This window comes from Bidens hawaiensis, unplaced genomic scaffold (assembly GCF_021521415.1).
Source record: "Bidens hawaiensis isolate Kalapana, Puna unplaced genomic scaffold, B.hawaiensis_p1.1 tig00006604_1, whole genome shotgun sequence".
Classification (NCBI taxonomy): Eukaryota; Viridiplantae; Streptophyta; class Magnoliopsida; order Asterales; family Asteraceae; genus Bidens; species Bidens hawaiensis.
This window is the reverse complement of record NW_027491445.1, coordinates 436,927-458,333: the sequence shown is the minus strand read 5'-3', so window position 1 is coordinate 458,333 and position 21,407 is coordinate 436,927.

Below are 21,407 nucleotides of genomic sequence, written 5' to 3'. Positions count from 1 at the left end.
GCAAACATGTAGTAACTCCCGAAAGCGTTCAAATTGAGGCCGTGGTAAGCTTTTGGTGAAAATGTCGGCCAGTTGAAGCTTGGTAGGAACAAACCGAGTATGAAGCTTGCTAGACAAAACGAGCTCACGGACAAAGTGATAATCTAGGTCAATGTGCTTGGCCCTCTTATGAGAGACGGGATTTTGACTCATGAACAGGGCACTACAGTTATCACACGGTAACGTAGGGCTATCCGGTGGAAGTGCATGAAGCTCACGTAACAGGTGAGTGATCCAAATAATTTCAGCAGCAGTATTGGCCATAGCTCTATATTCGGATTCGCAGCTTGATCTAGAGACAGTGGGTTGTTTCTTTGCACTTCAAGAGACAAGATTGCCTCCTAAAAAAATTGAATAACCATAAGTTGATCGTCGTGTTTCAATACACCGAGCCCAATCGGCATCTGAATAGCCCAGAATGGTGGTGTTCTTGGGTCGGCTAAAAACAAGACCATGCAAGATTGTCCCCTTTACATAGCATAATATACGTTTAACAAGTTGAAAATGATGATCAGTAGGAGCATGTAGAAACTGGCATGCCTGATTTACCGCATATGCAAGGTCGGGCCTGGTAATGGTTAAGTATTGTAAGGCACCAACAATCGAGCGATAGAAAGTAGGTTCAGAGTAAGCAGAACCAACGGATGTGAATGAATCAGTGGTGGCTAGGGGTGTGGGTACAGGTTTGGTATCAAGAAGGCCGGCACGATTTAGTATGTCACGTGCATATTTTGCTTGGCTAAGAAACAACCCATCTTTCGTGTGAACAACCTCTAAACCCAAAAAATAGCTTAAGGACCCCAAATCTTTTATTGCAAATTCATTATGCAAAAGATTAATGAAATTGGTGATCATAACAGGTTTATTACCGGTTAGGATCAAATCGTCCACATAAACAAGAAGATACAAGAGGCAGTCTCCTTGATGAAAAACGAACAACGACGTGTCGGCTTGGCTACATGTAAAACCGTAAGAGACGAGGAACGAGCTCAACCGTTGAAACCAAGCTCGCGGTGCTTGTTTTAAACCATAAAGCGCCTTATTTAGTTTGCACACGTGATTGGGATAACCAGAATCAACAAAGCCCAGTGGTTGTTCCATATAGACGGTTTCTGCGAGAGATCCGTTTAAAAAAGCATTGTTTACATCTAGTTGGTGTAGAGACCAACCGTTTATGACTGCCAAGGATAAGAAGATTCGAACGGTTGATGCTTTCACGACCGGGCTGAAAGTGAAGTTAAAATCAAGACCCGGGATTCGAGTGAAGCCTTGAGCAACCAGGCGGGCCTTATAACGATCAAGCGACCCATCCGAGTGGTATTTGGTGAGAAAAACCCACTTGGAACCAACGACATTGGCTGTTGGAGGTCGAGGTACTGAGGTCCAAGTATTATTGTGATGAAGAGCATCTATTTCCTCATGCATAGCATGCATCCAATGTGGACTTTTAGTGGCGGTTCGAAAGCTTTTAAAATCAGAGGTAGTAAGTAAGGCGGCATGAAGGCTGTGATGTACGATATGGGCAAGTGTGGCACGGTGCTTGGGATTGGGCTTGTAGGTGCCAAACCTTGGATCGGGTAATCATAGGATGAGCTGAAGATGAGATGGGTGGGTTGATAGGAGTGGCCGATTGGGGTGAACAAGGGTCCAAGGTGGGCAGCGATTGTGTGGCAGTGGGTGGAGATGGGGACAAATTTATACCTGGTTGGGGTGAGGGTGGGGTAGTGGGGATGGTTAATGGTTCAACCAAGGAAGATGTTTGGGATGGTGCATGGAGAGATGCATCATGCATGGGTAACTGATCTTTGCATAAAGTACAAGGAATGAAAACAGTGGGTGTTGAATGTGTTGTGTGAGTGGGAGTAGGGATGGGTGGAGGGGTATAATTGGAAGTGTTTTCTTGATAGGTGGAAAGTAGCAATTTAGTCAAGTCGGAGGAGGAAGAGTTGGCTTTATATGGAAACATGGTTTCGTCAAAACGAGCATGACGGGTAACATACATGCGAGATGTTTGAGGGTCTAAACATTTATATCCTTTGTATTGAGTTGCATAACCCATGAAAATACAACGAATGCGACAGGGAGCTAATTTATATGGAGGCAAAATGACAAATAACCAAGTCTTTTTAAAACCGAAATAGTGTCAAAGGCAACATGACCCAAACGATAATGCCATAGTTCAAACGAGGCTTTATTGGAAAACAAAGAAGCAACAAAAGCAAGATTCCCATCCCGGAGCACCTAAAGACCATTTTCACACCGACCTTGAGCTAGAGGTTGGCTTGTTTTCTGGTCCTGAATGGTAAAAAAGGTTGGGAAAATAAGACATCAACGGGATAATCGGTGGTTAATTGACTGACGGATAGAAGATTCTTGGTTAAATTAGGAACAACCAAGACATCTTTTAACGACAAATGTTTATTAATAGAAAAATGACCGGTATGAGAAATTGGTAAAAAATTGCCATTACCAAAAGCAACTTTAGAGTTACCCTTATATGGAGCGATGGAATGAAGGGGGGTCGTAGAATTTGCCATATGAGTAGTGGCTCCGGAGTCGGCTAGCCAATCAGGAGCACCCGTGGTGACATGGCATTGTGCCTGAAAAGCTTGAGCAACAGTTTCATCAATATTATGAGCTGAAGCATGGTCAGATAGACGGGGACATTTGTCTGCATAATGACCCTCGTTTCGGCATAACTGGCATTTAGGTGGTCGACGAGGGCCACGAGAGAAGGCTTGTGGACCGGCACTACGAGCACCAGGAGAGTGAGCAGGAGACTTGCCTTTGTTCGGATACAAACCCGGACCTGAACCACGATTACCGGAAGCACGATGCTGATTTGCCACGAAAGCAACCGAGGGCGGTGTGGGTGGGTGAATGGTTTGCAGAAACTGTTCTTGGATTTCAGCCTTAGTAACCAACTCTCTGAAGGTAAGTGCAGTAGGATTAGTACGAACAGCAGTAGAGAAATTCTCAAACGACGCTCCAAGACCACACAAAAAATAGTGGATCTTATCGGATTCATTTACGGGTTCACCAATGGCGGACAATTGGTCACAGATGGCCTTGAACTTATGACTGTATTCGGTAACAGATTCAGAGCCCTTGGTGAGTCTACGGAGACTATCACGTAGCAGATGCATTCTTTCAATAGAAGAGTTGCTATAGGCAGCTTCGAGGGCTAACCAAATTTGCCGGGCAGTCTTGAGACCAATCACTTCAGCCACAGCTTCTTCCGTAAGAGATACGTTAAGGATGAGAACTGCTCGTTGATCGGCCTTTAACCATTCTGCATATTTAGGGTTGGCGGGTGCCATCGGATGAAATACTGGCAGGAGGAGGGTTGATGGTGCCATCAATATGGCCGGTTAGCTTTTGGTAGGAGAAGAGGGGAAGCATTTGATTATGCCAATAGAGGAAATTGGTGGATGAGAGTTTGAGAGGAATCATGTGAAGTACGGTGGCCATGGGAAGAGTTCCATCGGTGGAGGAAGAAGAATCCATGAGAAAGATGGAGAGAGCTTGAGAGGGGCAGGGAGGGAGGGAGGGAGGGTAGGGTTAGGATCGTAGAAGGCGTGATAGCATGTGAAAGGGAAAGTTTCTCTACCCAATTGGGAGAGATTGTATCTATTATATAATGCCATTGTTACAAGTACAAGAAAAAGGAAATGATACATAATTGATACAATATTAAATACAGAATATTGACATTGAGTAAATCATGGGATATGAATATATATCAATATATGGAATGATATATTATTGTCTATTACGAAGGAAAGAATGAGGTTTTGGCCCTAGTAAAGGCCACATATGTGGACAATAATAATAATGATCAAACTCGACATTGGCGGTTCAAACAGATACATCATGAGTCGGCCGTGGGAGGGGAGGTGGAGGGAGGTCCAGCTAGGGAATAGAAAACAAATGCTCCAAACGACGATGTTAGAACTTAAAAAATTTATGCATTCGGAGTCCAAATGCTCCAGAAGATCACCAACATCTTATCGATAGATACCAAGTTTTATGATCACTAATGCCTCATATTCTAGAAAATTATTAAAGAAACTTTCAAAGTTTCATTTATATTTTGATAAACGGTTATAACGTTGAAACCATGACCGAATATGATAATAAATATCTTTAATATTTCATATGAAAAATATGTCCAAAATACCATATTAGAAAACAAAAGGTTTGGTTGTCTAGAACGTATTGCAGAAAATAAATCATAAAATCAAATATGGTAAGTAACCAAAAGTTACTAGATAAATACATTTGATGACCAAATAGGTCATCCATATAGCATCATAATGTGCTAAATTATTAAAAGTGCTAACTAGCACCCCTATAAGTAATCTAAAAGCTTCGCTACCAAAACACTTATCAGATTTATATTGAATTTTCTTTGTAAATAGATCTTTATGCGTTCCAAAGACAATCTCCTACAAACAATCCCTCTTCTATGTGACCATTTTCATATTCGATGATCTTATGTGATGATTGCGATATTATCATATGTGAGCTTTTTAGCTACCCAAATGTAGCTTATACCTGACGATATGAAATATTGTTCTTAGACATGGTTTAACGTTGTTTTTTACTAAGCAATTATAAGAACCATTGTGGGGGGTTATAATGTGAAGTGCTGTGAGAGCCATATATCACATATGGTCTATATGAGATTTGCTCGGCAATATGGAGCGTTGTTTTTTGACATGGTTTAATGTTGTTTTTTTTTAAAGCAATTATGATGGTCGTTATTGGGTACAACGTAAAGGATGGTGAGAGACGTATGTAGTTGAAATATCTAGATAAGTGTTGAGCATTCAACAACTCATGTATGCATATAAAACAATTTGGCTGCATTAATTATGATAAGGTACAGTAGTCATCTTTACATAACAACATGCTACTCTCCATGCCTCTGAAATAATCAATTTTTAAACCAACTGGTGATTACAAATACTCCTAGATATTCTCTCTCTCTCTCCTTGTTTCTAGCTGGAGAAGATAACCTAATTCACAATCGCCACCAAATCACAAGCCTCGTCGGAGAAGACAACCACTATCACATAAAATCTGACAAGAATTGATGCAGAATCGCTCTCTATCATCCTCCCCATTTTTCCGCTCTCTCCTCATCTCGTTGATTTTCCAACCTATGTTTTTTCGATGTGCTTGTCGGTGAGGGTGGTTTGGTTGTGGTGGTTCAATATTTGATGCGATGTACATAAATGGTTCAAAATATATCCGTCTTTGGACTATGGGAGATTGAATAACTTTCGTGGTCTGTACAAGTCGTTTTGTTTCACTAATTACTACTATTCCATATATGTCATGGTACGGGATTATCTGGACTACAAAAGCAACCTAGATTATAGAGAGAGATCTGATAATTAATAGTCAACAAATTGTGATTCATTTATCAACAGGTTTTTTCGACTTCTAAAGCGATGTGATGGGTCCATAGTAGTATAAGAAAAGTTGTCATGGTGGCTCCATTGTGGTGCGACGATGGCCGGTAAAACATGGAGGAGTTGTGAAGGTGGGTGGTGATGTAGTAAAGGAGCTTCGGAAATGTGAATCATGCCAATGCCATGCTCGCAACACCCTATGTCCCAAGAATGATCTAATACAAGTTTCATCCGCTTGGCCGTTCCAAATATGGTCAATAGACATCATGGGACCCTTCCTAGAAGCTCCAGAAAAAGTGAGCAATTATGGTGGTAGCTATAGACTATTTCACAAAATGGGTAGAGGCCAAGCCTCTAGCATCTATCAGCACCACCATCCTCAAGAAATTCATTTGGGAATTCATCATCTGTTGGTTTGGCCTACCGTAGACACTAGTTAGCGACAACGGCACTCAATTCGCCAACAGAAGCTTCAAGAATGGCTTGTGGAGCTACACGTAAAACAAGTATTCACATCTGTAGCACACCCGCAAGGCAACGGCCAAGTAGAAAGAGCTAATCGAAGTATCCTAGAAGGAATAAAGTCAAGGCTAGGAACGAAACGAGACGGATGGGTAGATGAACCCTGCACGTCCTTTGGGCATACCGGACATTAAAGAAAACCAACCATGAAGAGACCCCGTTCAGCTAACTTATGGGACAGAAACAATGAGACCCGTGGAGATTAATTTACCTTCCGCGAGGGTATTGTTAGTCTAGGAAGACAATGAAGCAGAACTATGTCTGAACCTGAATCTGTCAGAAGAAAGAAGAGAGTTGGCAGCAATTAAAGAAGAAAAGTATAAGCGCCAACTCGAGAAATATTATAACAGCAGAGTCAAGAAGTGCATATTTAAAGTGGGGGGTTATTTTATCCCGCAACAGAGAAGATTCAAATGCGGAAACCCCAAGGACCTTAAAAATCACCCAACTGCTGGGAAAATGTGTCTGGTCCTTAGAGAAAATAGACGGAACACCAGTTCCACGCACATGGAACGCAGCACAGCTGCAGAAGTGTTGTATTTAATGATATGTATGAAACGGGCCTAGGGCCATCTTATTTCATAGTAATACAAAATTCTTTCTTATTATTTATCTTTTAAGCATATTCTAAATGACGTTGAAGAACAAACGCATAGTAGAAAAGCAAAAATTAAAAATATTGCAAAGAGGATATAAAACAAAAGGATTTTATTATTTCCAAAGTATACAAGGCTTGCGTTACATAAGATCAACAAAAAGCATCACATAGCCAAAACGGACATACAACCACGATTCATAGAAAACAACAAAAAGTTAGTCATAGTCGACTAACTCCTCTTCCTCGGATTCCTCCTCATCATCCTTACCCTCGGGCTGATCACCACCACTACCTGTTAGGATTAATTCACACACGAAACTGAACACATACACGAAAGCAATAAATGAGCATGAGGATTTAACGTGGTTCGGTCTAAACTGACCTACGTCCACAGGTGGCAACCAGGTATTCTTTATTGAGTAACAAGGGATTACAAGTACATAACGTCATATATATAGAGATTGATCTAGGGTTTATAACTTATTAAACAAGAAATCTAAACCGGGCTGGGCTTAGGCCCGGCCACCCTCACCCGTATCCTCTTTTGACTTATAATAATAAACCGACCCAGGCAAGGCCTACGAACCCAACAATTTCCCCACTCGGAGACCTTGAGTACTATCGTCTGCACTCCTCATCGTACTTCTATAATCTAAACATTAAACTTCTTCTAGTTGTCACCACCTTCTCATCAATTAACTTGAAGGCCCGTTGAAGCTCCCCAGAGCTCCAACACATCAGTCATGGCTAAAACTAGGCATAGTATACAGCTGGTGGCTCAGCTAACTTTATAATGAAGCATATATATTAAACTTGTCTATAAACAAGTAATTTTGTAAACAAAACCTTTTGTTATGAAAGTAAATATTTTAAATTAACATTTTCCGCTGCAAAACTTTGATAAATTGTTAGAAACGGTACCAACTGTGAGTCACACGCCTAGGCCTGAAGGCGGGGTGTGACAGAGAGAACATGCATTAATATTTTCCTCATTTATCTTTAAGCATTTAAAACCTAAAATAAAACTAGTGGCCCATATTTATTTCTCGCAGTAATCTCATTTTCTTCTGAACCATCCCTTATATATGTGTGTGTGTGTGTGTGAGTGATATGATTTTAATGATGTGAAGTTAGTGATAATATTATTATGATGCTGTTGATGATTATAGGAATTAGGAAGAAAAATAGAGAAAATCCTTAAAATAATCCATTTTGGGAGAGAGAAACTCATTTTGATCAAAAATTTGAAAAAAATTCCCAAAATGATTCATTGAAAACTCACGTAGGCGCTACATTTGGATTCCCATCGTGAGTTTTCGCTATCCACTAGTTTTCTGACACGTGTTAAAAGTCTGACCTCACCCGTGAGATTTTTGAAAGGAAATTTGTCTGACCCTTGAGTTTTGATACCAAAACGTCTCCTTGAAAGTATTCTCCTCCGTGATATTTCACCATGCTTTTGTCTCCTCCGTGAGTTTTTGAAAAAACTTTGAATCCACCTAATTCCATTATTGATTCACCACCACCGACGACGAACCAGACACCAACAAAAACCCAACACCGCCACCTCTGGTTGCTCAACTGAGGTTCTCCGACGACATAGAGATCGTCCACTCGGTTTCTCAGTCATCTTCTCCGGCTTGGAATTTATGGGAGGGTTGACTTTTTGGGTATCTACTCCGTCGTCTTCCAAACATCAACTCTGTCGTCTTCTCCAGTTTTCGGCAAGTGGTGGTGGTGGTGGTGAATCAATGGTGGAATGAGGTGGATTCAACTTTTTTTTCAAAAAATCACGAAGAAGACAAAAGCATGATGAAACATTACGGAGGAGATGGTTTTCAAGAAAACGGTTTTGGTATCAAAGCTCACGAGCCAGGCGGATTTCCTTTGAAATCTCACGAGTGAGGTCAGACTTTTAACATGTGTCAGAAAACTAGTGGCTAGCGAAAATTATCGATGGGAATCCAAATGTAGCGCCTACGTGAGTTTTCAATGGATCATTTTAGGAAATTTTTCAAATTTTGGATCAAAATGGGTTTCTCTCTTTTAAAATGGATTATTTTAAGAATTTTCTCAGAAAAATAATATACATGGTTATGATGTTATGAGGTGAGACCAGTATTATGTAGATGAATGAAGAGTCTCACATATGTATATGGTCAAGAGATGCTATGAGTAATGTAACGTTATAAATTGATTATACTAAGTATGATGAATATATAGCCATGATAACTATGTAAGATGTCCATATGATGTTTTGTAAATAAGTAGAATTAAGCAAGATGACATGTGAATGAGACTATATGCAATATGGCACTGTTGCCATGATAATGAATGGTGTCGAATTAATGTTATGGGAAGGATTAATGTCTAGCCAGTTGGCTATGGGAATGGGATTATAGAGTAAGACACGTGAACAAACATTAGAGTATTTTTGGATGATGATATGATATTACGCGTTTTATGAGTTTTACAAATGATTCATGTTGATCTGTTTGGCATTTTGATTTTGAGTTTCTGACAATGATTTTTGAAATCTGTGCTATTTTTATGTTGAAATATTTTTAGGTGCTATATGAAGTTAACAAAAGTATAAACAATCTTATTCAAAAGATCAAGTGATAAGATTAAAAAAAAAAAAAAAGGAAAGCATGTACATGTGGTGGTATTTTTATTTTAGGTTATTGAACCATGTGGTCCATGCGTGAATGTAATGATTACAAGGAAGAAAGTTTAGGGTTGACAAGGCCCTAGACCAAAAGCAAAAGTTAACAATTAAAATTAAACTCTTTTCTTTTGTTTTTGTTGGCCAACATTCCTTTCTTTCAATAGGCTTTATTTATATCATGTAAAAACCAGCTAAGCAGTCTTGTTTAAGGGGCCATTTTGTTTGTCACCGTGCAACTCAACCTATTTAACAAAAAATCTTTTTTTATAAAATCTTCTTAGCATAACAGTAGTTCTTGGTTTGCTGGTTTTATTGTTTGTTTGTACTTTGCATGTGTCATAGAATAAAAAAGCTCGGGTGGTACTTTTATTGGTTCAGATTTTAGATATTATAGTAAGCCTAATATTGGGCTGCTAATTGGCCATGGATGATTATGGCCCAGCGTTTATTGCTCAACTTGTTAGGCTCCTCCACTGCAGTACCGCACTAGTACACTACTGCTATGCTGCTAATCTGCTGTAGTCTTTCTTTTGGGTTCGTTTCTTCTTGGGCTTGAAAGTGTCATTCGATTTGTATTCTTTTGTTTTTTTTTTTCTAATAATATTAGTTGGTGTAAACGGCTATCTACTTAAAGAAAAAAAAAAAAACCCAACTGCAAAATACATTTTAGTTAATTAGAATACTTAGAAGTAGAAAATTCAACCCGTTTATTTTTGTAAGGGTCGATTAACTTTTTAACCATGCTAAAAGTAACTTAGCTAAATAATGGAATGAGTTAGCTAAATGGTGGTTGAGGTATAAAAGTTGCAATTGATCACTTAGGTTAGGATTGTTTCAGCAGTATACACAAACCCTCAGAAGTAGGGAACTATTCCGTTTAAAAAATTCTCTTTGGACTGGGGGGTGCATTGCACGCGAAAAGGGGTTAGTAGATTGGAACAATAGGATACAATGGGGAATATAAAGATGTTGGATATAGATTGTATGTCCAATTGGGAATGGGGGACAAAATTAAATTCTAGATTGACGTATGGATTGCTGACGAACTGTTAAGAATATTCCCATCGGTGTTCGCTTCGGATAAACAGAAGGACTCATGGTCCAAGACCGGAAATGTTATGAAATGAAATACAGTGGAATTAGAGAGGGAATACAAATGCGCGATCGGCCCAAGCTAGAGATGAGTTTCAGGCTTGTTTATCTCTAGTCTCATATGTGACTTTTACTATAAGCCCGATAAATGGTTATGGAAGCACATTGATGGGTCGGTGAAAGCTTTCTTGGTAAAGAGCTTAAGGTGGGATTTAGATAGCTGGCATCATCAGGTGGTTGAGGGAATTTTTTGGCTGAATTCGATTATGACTAAGGTTAATTGCTTTGTTTGGAGACTTTTGTTTGATTCTATAGCAACGAAAGCGACACTATTGTTGAGGAGGATCATTACGAGGATGATGCGTGTATGCTATGTGGTATGCATCCAGAATCGTCGAAACATTTAATGTTGCATTGTCATGTAGCCAACTGGATTTGGCTTGGAACTTAATGATGCATTAATGTCGTGTAACCAACTAGATTTGGTCATTTGTTCATAATTGGGTAAAACTACTTGTTTCTAATCGAGGTGACACAATAAGAGATGTGATGAAGTTTTTGATGGGTGTCGAATCCAACAAATAAAATAAACCTACTTAGACTTGCTCTGAATAGTATGAATGGAAGTAAGGTTTGTGTCCTAGAGATGCAGGTTAACTTATCACACCTAAATGTTTTAAGTGTAGATACAATTGCTTTTAAAGGGGGAGATTTTGATTTAAACTTAAAATAATAGAAAATGATTTTTTAATAAAAAAATGAATTCAAATTGTAAGACCAAAATGTGACTTGCGATATCAAAGTACGAAACCGGTTATATATTTATGGTCAAGATAATATTTAATGTCGGCGAGCAAAACCGGACACGAAACGAGAGCTTCAGGACGCGCGTTTAGCTTCAACGGAGGAGAGCTTCTAGAATGATAGTTGTTTGGCTATAAATAGAGCCTTATGTTGTTAGTTTTAGTGTGTGTTTGTTTGGTGTAAACATCCACCCAAGGGGAGCTCACCTTGGGTGGGTCGGTTCGTGTTTAATTTACTAAATCTTTCAACCGATAACGAGATTGTTCATTTATTTTATCTTTATATCATTTATGTTCGGTCGTTTGTTTATACCGCACCCGTCTCGAGCACTTATCAAGAACAAAGTCGTTCGTTGTCGGATCCGGTTTCAGGACCTACAATTGGTATCAGAGCGGGTCGTATCTTATGATTCACCTTTGTTCTTGATATTCGGGTTCTATTTCCGCTATTACCCGAACCGAGACGTTAAAACCCGTTGAAGTTAGAAAATAAAGTTTGAAGATCTTGAAAATAAAGTTAGAAAATAAATTTCGGCTTCTCATTGTAGATCCGGATGCTCGGGATCTACATGTGCCATATCCGGGCGTTTCGAGAACCGTTCTGCCAAACGCCGAAAATCCGGCGATCCTACGGTCCTTCCCGGCAAAGATTCTAGAGATTGGAGATGCACATCAAACTCCGACATGAGTCGGTTATCTCTGTTTGTAGGTCCGTAGGTGAGATTAAAAAAAATGGCAAAAGTAGCGCCGGCGAGAGGCTGGATGTGGCCGGCAACAGATTTCCGGTGAGTGGTGTATCAGAAATGGCGGCGACAGAGATAGGTATGGTGGCGTTGGTGAATGACTTTCCGGCTATAGGGTGGTCGGAGGTGGAGTGAGAAAGGAGTGACGGTGGTTGAGGACTGGAATCAACTTTCCGGTGGCCGGAGATCGGTTTTCTGGCAGACCACCATGGGTGGCGGCTGATGGATGTTTGAAGCATCATGGCTGATGTAAGTTCATCATAATGGCTGGTAGGTTTTATTTGTTATGGGCTTATTCAAGGATTTGGGCCTGCCTAGATGGGCTGTTATTTTGCAAACAAGCAATGGGCCTTATGTGTGGGCTGTTAAATTAGAAAAACAAAAAAAAACCCAGCCCATTGCTTTCCAATCTGAGCTGCTAGTTTTCTTTTGGGCCAGCTGGATTATTTTTATGATGGATAAATTCATGTGGAGCCGGTTCATGCCAATTAAGAGATTTTCTTTTGTTGACCAAACTGAAGAAAGTCAAATTTGTTCGGGTTTCGTCTTGCTTAACAGTGTTCAAAGCTCGTTATTTCTAAGAAGTTCAAGAAGTTGGATCCGAAAGGTGAACTTCGAACGAAATAATAAGTTTTGTTTATTTGATCGATGAAGCCGGTAATTCGAGATTGATTTGTGGAAATTCGAGCTCATCTCATGCCTATATACAAGCGAGAACTACTTCAACGTTAAATATAGGTGGGTCATACCTTGAGGGGGTGAATTGAAACGAAGAGGCTTCGATTTATCGGGTGACTTGTAAAGATGCGAGACACGGTTTGACAAAGTTTTGATATCACAAATCAAGGGGGTGATTGTAAGGCCAAAATGTGACTTGCGATATCAAAGTACGAAACCGGTTATATATTTATGGTCAAGATAATATTTAATGTCGGCGAGCAAAACCGGACACGAAACGAGAGCTTCGGGACACGCGTTTAGCTTCAACGGAAGAGAGCTTCTAGAATGATAGTTGTTTGGTTATAAATAGAGCCTTATGTTAGTTTTAGTGTGTGTTTGTTTGGTGTAAACATCCACCCAAGGGGAGCTCACCTTGGGTGGGTCGGTTCGTGTTTAATATACTAAATCTTTCAACCGATAACGAGATCGTTCATTTATTTTATCTTTATATCATTTATGTTCGGTCGTTTGTTTATACCGCACCCGTCTCGAGCACTTATCAAGAACAAAGTCGTTCGTTGTCGGATCCGGTTTCAGGACCTACATAAATATTTAACAACTAATTCCAACACTAAGGCAATTTCTTGATTCAATTCTAACTTATGATCCTTAACAATTATGGTGCAATGGTCTTATATTTAGACAGTTTGTATCAATACTAGATGTCATGTAGTTCGGAAATCCACTCTATCTATCTAATGTCTAAGCACACATCATTCGGTGATTAGAGCCAACCCGCTACTCCAAGCACACGCCTTTCGGATCTTGATGTGTGGGTTGCGTGATAGAGTTATTGATTATAATCAAGCATTCACGCCGTTGGGAATGTCTAATTCTAATGATTCTATAACGAGTTTAAATTCATAGACAAACATAAACCGTTAATTTGTTCATTTTATATATCAACTTAAAATCTTATTAGGTTTTGAAATCTTAAATACCTTTATTAGAAAAACTAATAAGGTGATCAGGTTTATTAACAATCTAATATGTAGCAGAATAAATTGGGTTTAAGGTCAAGAATCTAACAAACATACCATTCAAACAAGCAAATCACATAATTGTTTCACATAAGTTTTTAATCGAAATCAAAATACCCTGTATTGAAATTATATTTATTTAGCCGGGCATGGTGGCTAAATCAACTAAACCAAGTACAACTAAACATGAAATAAATAAAGCTTACCAAAAAAACGAAACAAAGGTTGAAGTTGATCTCCAAGTTTTGCTGCCATCAAAAAGATGCTCTCCAAGTCTTTTCTTTTTTTTCTTTGTTGTCGAACAACTTATATATTTAACCTCAAGCCTTTGAAAGTTTTTCTTCTTTTTACATGGGTCATGTGCTTCTTTTGTGGGCTTCTAGATACTAGGCGTAAGCCAGTTAACTTAATATCCACGTGGAGTGGTACTCATGAACTAATAGCCTCACTTATTTTGTTGAGAATTAATTGCATGGTTGGTCTCTACGGTTTACTGATATTGCATGTTTGACTCTCAAACTTGAATAATTATAATCTTGATCCTAATAGTTAAAAACTTATTACTTAGGCGGTTTAGATATATGAATTTTGTAACAACGGTGATCCTTATCCGCTAACGTTGCTTACTTCTTCAGTTAGTTATGTGTAAAGACCAAACTACCCTAAAAAATAAATAGTAATGTAAGTGGGCCCACTCCCGCCGTTTTCCCCTACCCCTACTCTTACTCGCACCACCACCTCCTTCCTCTTTTTCGGAACCATGGTCTCACTTGATTCCTATTGAAACATACTTGCAGCCACCACAAGCAGCAAACCCTAATTCTAGAGAAAGGGGGGGGGGGAGATTGGTGGTTTCCGGCAACAGTCCGTCGGTGGAATCCAAATTTAAATTCTCATGTGTTTTTCAATCCAATCGAATTAAATGTCTCTTCAATTTCACGCATTACTAACACCATTCTCATGTGAGTATTGATTTCCACCGTCGTTTCTTCCGGAATATAGAAATTCGACGAAGGTGTAACTGAAAAGGTTGTATAATGAAAACATGAAGGTTGCTAACACCATCGTCCCTTGGTGTAGGCTGCCACCATTTTTAGATTTAGGTAAGCATTGCAAAAAAGGTCATAGTTGCGATGGGTCGGAGGTTCAGGTTGTGCTGCAATGTTCAGGTCTAGGTCAGCGATGTGAAATTTGGTAAAGAATATGATCGGAAATGAAGATGAGGGTTTGTCCTGTCGGAGGTGACGGGTGGTGGATTGGGGTTCGTTTCGGTCAAAACCTCAAGTCAAACAGATGCATCTGTGGTGGTGGTTCCATGGTAGGTGGTCGCCGGAAGTTGAGAGGTTCTGGTTATGGGCACGATTTTCTGGTGAGATCCCGTGATGAAAATGAAGAGTTTAGGGTAATCTGGAGAAGATATTATTAGTGAGGGTAGTTTGGTCGTTTTAGACATACTCAACTGAAAAATTTAACGTCGTTAGCTAGTAAGTACCACCATAGTTACCAAATTCATACATCTAGACCACCTTAGTAATAAATTTATAACTATTAGGATTAAGTTTGTAATTAGTTATGTTTAAGGATCGAGCATGCAATACCTGCAAACCGTACGGATCAACCATGCAATTAAGTCTTTTGTTGAGTTTCTTGTGAAAAGATAAATCCACCGCCACCATCTTGTTTCCCTTTACTATTCTTTTTACACACATTACATATATTGGCTTTTTTCAAAACATCATTTAAAAACTCTAATTAACCATACAGATTTTCCCGTTTGACTACATCGTGCAAAGCTCATTTTCTTGAAGCTGGACACAACATTTTGGCTCGTCAACTCTTGTAACTGCTCCGCACCTACAAAATTAACAAAAAGCAATCCAAAGTAAATTCCGCTCCACAAAGCAAATGTTTCACAAAATAACGTGACATGTGTACAATAAATGCATTATATATGGTGAAAATGGAGTGTTTAAAATGCTATAAATATGTACTTAGGAGTTTCCAACTAAATATAAGATAACAAAGCGGAATGCCGGCCATACAAGCTATTTTGATGGTTACACCTTCAAAAATAAAGTTCTCATAATGGACAACTTGTTGTATGAGATCAAAACTACATCCTTCCTTTGCGTGAAAGAAGTAATAGATTGGACCTTGATCAAGAAAAATGATACATGTTTAATTTTGTAAATTTTCCTATCTAATTGATTACTTAAGGTAGTACTTTGATTCTTTATTTTTTCCATCTTTTGTATGCTTGGTAAACTAACGACTTCCTGTTTTTCGTTTTATAATATTTAGCATTTCATAAATAAAAAAAAGTAAAAAATTGAACGAGTTAAAATTTGGTGTGAATTCTAATTTATTTATCGATCATTTTTACATGTAATAGATTGGACCTTGATTAAGAAAAATGATACATGTTTAATTTTGTAAATTTTCCTTTCTAATTGATTACTTAAGGTAGTACTTTGATTCTTATTTTTCCTTCTCTTGTATGCTTGGTAAACTAACGACTTCCTGTTTTCGTTTTATAATATTTGGCATTTCATAAATTAAAAAAAGTAAAAAATTGAACGAGTTAAAATTTGGTGTGAATTCTAATTTATTTATTGATCATTTTTACATGTAATAGATTGGACCTTGATTAAGAAAAATGATACATGTTTAATTTTGTAAATTTTCTTTTCTAATTGATTACTTATGGTAGTACTTTGATTCTTTATTTTTTCCTTCTCTTGTATGCTTGGTAAACTAACGACTTCTTGTTTTCGTTTTATAATATTTGGCATTTCATAAATAAAAAAAAGTAAAAAATTGAACGAGTTAAAATTTGGTGTGAATTCTAATTTATTTATCGATCATTTTTACATGTAATAGATTGGACCTTGATTAAGAAAAATGATACATGTTTAATTTTGTAAATTTTCATTTCTAATTGATTACTTAAGGTAGTACTTTGATTCTTTATTTTTTCCATCTTTTGTATGCTTGGTAAACTAACGACTTCCAATTTTTCGTTTTATAATATTTAGCATTTCATAAATAAAAAAAAGTAAAAAATTGAACGAGTTAAAATTTGGTGTGAATTCTAATTTATTTATCGATCATTTTTACATGTAATAGATTGGACCTTGATTAAGAAAAATGATACATGTTTAATTTTGTAAATTTTCCTTTCTAATTGATTACTTAAGGTAGTACTTTGATTCTTTATTTTTTCCTTCTCTTGTATGCTTGGTAAACTAACGACTTCCTGTTTTCGTTTTATAATATTTGGCATTTCATAAATAAAAAAAAGTAAAAAATTGAACGAGTTAAAATTTGGTGTGAATTCTAATTTATTTATCGATCATTTTTACATGTAATAGATTGGACCTTGATTAAGAAAAATGATACATGTTTAATTTTGTAAATTTTCCTTTCTAATTGATTACTTAATGTAGTACTTTGATTCTTTATTTTTTTCCTTCTCTTGTATGCTTGGTAAACTAACGACTTCCTGTTTTCGTTTTATAATATTTGGCATTTCATAAATAAAAAAAAGGTAAAAAATTGAACGAGTTAAAATTTGGTGTGAATTCTAATTTATTTATCGATCATTTTTACATGTAATAGATTGGACCTTGATTAAGAAAAATGATACAAGTTTAATTTTGTAAATTTTCCATTCTAATTGATTACTTAAGGTAGTACTTTGATTCTTTATTTTTTCCTTCTCTTGTATGCTTGGTAAACTAACGACTTCCTGTTTTCGTTTTATAATATTTGGCATTTCTTAAATAAAAAAAAGCAAAAAATTGAACGAGTTAAAATTTGTTGTGAATTCTAATTTATTTATCGATCATTTTTACATGTAAAGACTACATTCTCCAGAAATCAGATCTCCAAACAACAATAAATCTTTTTAAGAAAAACTTTGGATAACATCAATAAAATTTGGATCCATAAAAGAAAAGCGAACAATATTGTTGGAGATGCGAGGAATCAAACCCCGTGCCTCTCGCATGCGAAGCGAGCGCTCTACCATATGAGCTACCCCCGGTTTGTTTAACTTGGTGTTTATATGATTTTAGTAGGCGTATTTTAATATTCTAATTATTTTATTGTAGCGGATAGGTAATTTTTTCTAATTTTTCTGGATAAGAATTACACTTCTCATTTATTTGAAAAATAAAATATATCTCACTGTCGATGCCTCGATGATAGTTTCAGTTTTTACATATATATATTCATCAACTAAAAACAAAATCCTTTAAAAATAGATTTGACCATAGAAGTTTGTCCTAATTTTGTTCACAATGAAATATCCACTTGCTCTTGTTGAAGTTACATTCGAATTAAACTACGTGAAAAGAAGTGGCCAAACTAAACTCTATGTTCTACACTTTTAACATGCTCTATTGTAGCAGCACCAAACCGTGGTTTCACAAAATAGTTATAGACCATATTATGTCTTTTCACACTTAAAAGTCAATAAACACGATCATTTGGTGCTAGCACATTTCTTAAAGCGAATATTGTTACAGTACATGAAAGGCGAAGTGTGAAAGGGAAAGTTTCTCTACTTAATTGGGAGAGATTGTATCTATTATATAATGCCATTATTACAAGTACAAGAAAAAGGAAATGATACATAATTGATACAATATTAAATACAGAATATTGACATTGAGTAAATCATAGGATATGAATATATCAATATATGGGAATGATATATTATTGTCTATTATCCCCCTTCAAGCGAAACGGCGGCGAGCAAACACTTAGTAACTCCCGAAAGCGTTCAAATTGAGGCCGTGGTAAGCTTTTGGTGAAAATGTCGACCAGTTGAAGCTTGGTAGGAACAAACCGAGTATGAAGCTTGCCAGACAAAACGAGCTCACGGACAAAGTGATAATCTAGGTCAATGTGCTTGGCCCTCTTATGAGAGACGGGATTTTGACTCATGAACAGGGCACTACAGTTATCACACGGTAACGTAGGGCTATCCGGTGGAAGTGCATGAAGCTCACGTGACAGGTGAGTGATCCAAATAATTTCAGCAGCAGTATTGGCCATAGCTCTATATTTGGATTCGCAGCTTGATCTAGAGACAGTGGGTTGTTTCTTTGCACTTCAAGAGACAAGATTGCCTCCTAAAAAAATTGAATAACCATAAGTTGACCGTCGTGTTTCAATACACCGAGCCCAATCGGCATCTGAATAGCCCAGAATGGTGGTGTTCTTGGGTCGGCTAAAAACAAGACCATGCAAGATTGTCCCCTTTACATAGCATAATATACGTTTAACAAGTTGAAAATGATGATCAGTAGGAGCATGTAGAAACTGGCATGCCTGATTTACCGCATATGCAAGGTCGGGCCTGGTAATGGTTGAGTATTGTAAGGCACCAACAATCGAGCGATAGAAAGTAGGTTCAGAGTAAGCAGAACCAACGGATGTGAATGAATCAGTGGTGGCTAGGGGTGTGGGTACAGGTTTGGTATCAAGAAGGCCGGCACGATTTAGTATGTCACGTGCATATTTTGCTTGGCTAAGAAACAACCCATCCTTCGTGTGAACAACCTCTAAACCCAAAAAATAGCTTAAGGACCCCAAATCTTTTATTGCAAATTCATTATGCAAAAGATTAATGAAATTGGTGATCATAACAGGTTTATTACCGGTTAGGATCAAATCGTCCACATAAACAAGAAGATACAAGAGGCAGTCTCCTTGATTAAAAACGAACAACGACGTGTCGGCTTGGCTACATGTAAAACCGTAAGAGACGAGGAACGAGCTCAACCGTTGAAACCAAGCTCGCGGTGCTTGTTTTAAACCATAAAGCGCCTTATTTAGTTTGCACACGTGATTGGGATAACCAGAATCAACAAAGCCCAGTGGTTGTTCCATATAGACGGTTTCTGCGAGAGATCCGTTTAAAAAAGCATTGTTTACATCTAGTTGGTGTAGAGACCAACCGTTTATGACTGCCAAGGATAAGAAGATTCGAACGGTTGATGCTTTCACGACCGGGCTGAAAGTGTAGTTAAAATCAAGACCCGGGATTCGAGTGAAGCCTTGAGCAACCAGGCGGGCCTTATAACGATCAAGCGACCCATCCGAGTGGTATTTGGTGAGAAAAGCCCACTTGGAACCAACGACATTGGCTGTTGGAGGTCGAGGTACTAAGGTCCAAGTATTATTGTGATGAAGAGCATCTATTTCCTCATGCATAGCATGCATCCAATGTGGACTTTTAGTGGCGGTTCGAAAGCTTTTAAAATCAGAGGTAGTAAGTAAGGCGGCATGAAGGCTGTGATGTACGATATGGGCAAGTGTGGCACGGTGCTTGGGATTGGGCTTGTAGGTGCCAACCTTGGATCGGGTAATCATAGGATGAGCTGAAGATGAGATGGGTGGGTTGATAGGAGTGGCCGATTGGGGTGAACAAGGGTCCAAGGTGGGCAGCGATTGTGTGGCAGTGGGTGGAGATGGGGACAAATTTATACCTGGTTGGGGTGACGCTGATGTGGTAGCTGGTTGGGGTGAGGGTGGGGTAGTGGGGATGGTTAATGGTTCAACCAAGGAAGATGTTTGGGATGGTGCATGGAGAGATGCATCATGCATGGGTAACTTATCTTTGCATAAAGTACAAGGAATGAAAACAGTGGGTGTTGAATGTGTTGTGAGTGGGAGTAGGGATGGGTGGAGGGGTATAATTGGAAGTGTTTTCTTGATAGGTGGAAAGTAGCAATTTAGTCAAGTCGGAGGAGGAAGAGTTGGCTTTATATGGAAACATGGTTTCGTCAAAACGAGCATGACGGGTAACATACATGCGAGATGTTTGAGGGTCTAAACATTTATATCCTTTGTATTGAGTTGCATAACCCATGAAAATACAACGAATGCGACGGGGAGCTAATTTATATGGAGGCAAAATGACAAATAACCAAGTCTTTTTAAAACCGAAATAGTGTCAAAGGCAACATGACCCAAACGATAATGCCATAGTTCAAACGAGGCTTTATTGGAAAACAAAGAAGAAACAAAAGCAAGATTCCCATCCCGGAGCACGTAAAGACCATTTTCACACCGACCTTGAGCTAGAGGCTGGCTTGTTTTCCGGTCCTGAATAGTAAAAAAGGTTGGGAAAATAAGACATCAACGGGATAATCGGTGGTTAATTGACTGACGGATAGAAGATTCTTGGTTAAATTAGGAACAACCAAGACATCTTTTAACGACAAATGTTTATTAATAGAAAAATGACCGGTATGAGAAATTGGTAAAAAATTGCCATTACCAAAAGCAACTTTAGAGTTACCCTTATATGGAGCGATGGAATGAAGGGGGGTCGTAGAATTTGCCATATGAGTAGTGGCTCCGGAGTCGGCTAGCCAATCAGGAGCACCCGTGGTGACATGGCATTGTGCCTGAAAAGCTTGAGCAACAGTTTCATCAATATTATGAGCCGAAGCATAGTCAGATAGACGGGGACATTTGTCTGCATAATGACCCTCGTTTCGGCATAACTGGCATTTAGGTGGTCGACGAGGGCCACGAGAGAAGGCTTGTGGACTGGCACTACGAGCACCAGGAGAGTGAGCAGGAGACTTGCCTTTGTTCGGATACAAACCCGGACCTGAACCACGATTACCGGAAGCACGATGCTGATTTGCCACGAAAGCAACCGAGGGCGGTGTGGGTGGGTGAATGGTTTGCAGAAACTGTTCTTGGATTTCAGCCTTAGTAACCAACTCTCTGAAGGTAAGTGCAGTAGGATTAGTACGAACAGCAGTAGAGAAATTCTCAAACGACGCTCCAAGACCACACA